The 2,245-nt window shown below is 39.2% G+C and overlaps 1 pseudogene; it reads left to right on the top strand.

The window, feature by feature from the left end:
• Window positions 1-386: 386 nt before the first annotated feature.
• Window positions 387-1,712, top strand: LOC112585450 (annotated as a pseudogene).
• The last annotated feature ends 533 nt before the right edge of the window (window positions 1,713-2,245 follow it).

The following is a 2,245-nucleotide window of genomic DNA, read 5'->3' as shown; positions in this document are numbered from 1 at the left end:
TCAGGTGGACTGGTATTCCCATCTCTTTCAGAATCTTCCACAGTTTATTGTGATCCACACAGTCAAAGGCTTTTACATAGTCAATAAAGCAGAAATAGATGTTTTTCTGGAACTCTCTTGCTTTTTCTATGATCCAGCAGATGTTGGCAATTTGATCTCTGGTTCCTCTGCCTTTTCTAAAACCAGTTTGAACATCAGGAAGTTCACTGTTCACATATTGCTGAAGCCTGGCTTGGACCTAGACCATTCAGGTATGACCTAAATCAAATCCCTTATGATTATACAGTGGAAGTGAGAAATAGATTTAAGGGACTAGATATGATAGATAGAGTGCCTGATGAACTATAGAATGCGGTTCGTGACATTGTACAGGAGACAGGGATCAAGACCATCCCCATGGGCTGACGTTAGAAGACGTCCGGTCTGGCTCCTAGTATCTAAAGAAGGGAAAATGCCTAAAAAAAAAAAAAAGACTGGTGCAAGGAAGAAGGCAGAGAACTGCCAGGTATGGGAAAAACAACTAAGAGCATCAAGAAGCACCATAGATTTAGCTAAACATACATGCAATGCGTCAATGGGTCATTTCTAGAGAAGAGGAGGAAAACAAAGGAAGACATGACTCATCCATAAATATATGCAGTGAGGGCTAGACTTTGGAATGTGACAAGTGTCAGAGGTGGCAAAAGAATAGAGCATTTTACTACTTTTGTAATTCTGTACAGAAGTTACCAATTTGTGCACAGTGTGGGAAAACAAAGTGCATGATGAAGTCTTCAGACTGTGTCATAAAGGATACTGGTGTCTACAGTACTGGCCTTGCCATGGTGGGTGCAATATGTGACTTTTGCAAAGCTTGGGTCTGTCATGGTAGGAAGTGTCTCAGCACACATGCCAGTGCCTGCCCACTTACCGATGTTGAGTGTGTGGAATGTGAACGTGGTATGTGGGACCACGGAGGCAGAATTTTCAGTTGTTCTTTTTGACATAACTTTCTCTGTGAAGATGATCAGTTTGAACATCAAGCCAGCTGCCAGGTTTTAGAAGCAGAAACATTTAAACGTGTTTCATGCAATCGGCTTGGTCAGCATTCCTGTCTCCGTTGTAAGGCTTGTTTCTGTGATGATCATACAAGGAGCAAGGTGTTAAGCAAGAAAAAGGAAAACAGCCTCCTTGCCCTAAATGTGGACATGAAACTCAGGAAGCTAAGGATCTTAGCATGTCAACACGTTCCCTGAAATTTGGCAGGAAAACTGGAGGTGAAGAGGGAGATGGAGCTTCTGGGTATGATGCCTATTGGAAGAACCTTGCATCTGATAAATATGCTGGTGCTAGCTACCATGATGAGGAAGAAGATGAGTACGAAGCAGAGGATGACGAAGAGGAAGAAGATGAAGGTGGATAAGATTCAGATGCTGAGTCATCAGATTTGTTTACTAATTTGAATTTAGGAAGGACCTATGCCAGTGGCTATGCTCACTATGAGGAACAAGAGAACTGGGAGAGCTGCTTGCCCTTTGATGACCTTGTCTTAGGAGCTGGGATCTGTGTGCTTGATGAATCATGTGTGAATGTTCAAAAGTATTATACACATTGTTACTTAGCCTTGTACAGAGACTAGTCACATTTATTGGGACAAGGAATAGGGCATAGCATTTTAATAGGAACCGATAATCAGGCTTCTAACATAAGAACAATGAATTTCAAATGTAATATGATTGATCTAAGCAATTGAAGCATCATGGATTGGATTTTTACTGACTTCTGCACTCGAGCAGGTTTGCCAATTAAATACATATAGAGGATAAATGAATAGGATGATAATATATTTGTTTGAAATGAAATTGCTGTTTTTATTAAAAAACTGCTTATAAAATAATTTTGTATGATTTTGTAAAATGTAATGGGTAAAATGAATTATTGTATTTTTTCTTATTTGTCCATAGGATAAAAGTCAGATGTTATATGCTAAATTTTCATTAAATAGTCATATTATCTTAAGTCATTAAAAAAAAAAAAAAAGACCATCCCCATGGAAAAGAAATGCAAAAAAGCAAAATGGCTGTCTGGGGAGGTCTTACAAATAGCTGTGAAAAGAAGAGAAGCGAAAAGCAAAGGAGAAAAGGAAAGATATAAGTATCTGAATGCAGAGTTCCAAAGAATAGCAAGAAGAGATAAGAAAGCCTTCCTCAGCGATCAATGCAAAGAAAGAGAGGAAAACAACAGAATGGGAAAGTCCAGAGATCTC

The sequence above is a fragment of the Bubalus bubalis genome, chromosome 6, assembly GCF_019923935.1.
Source record: "Bubalus bubalis isolate 160015118507 breed Murrah chromosome 6, NDDB_SH_1, whole genome shotgun sequence".
Classification (NCBI taxonomy): domain Eukaryota; kingdom Metazoa; phylum Chordata; class Mammalia; order Artiodactyla; family Bovidae; genus Bubalus; species Bubalus bubalis.
This window is presented reverse-complemented; position numbering and strand designations above follow the sequence as displayed.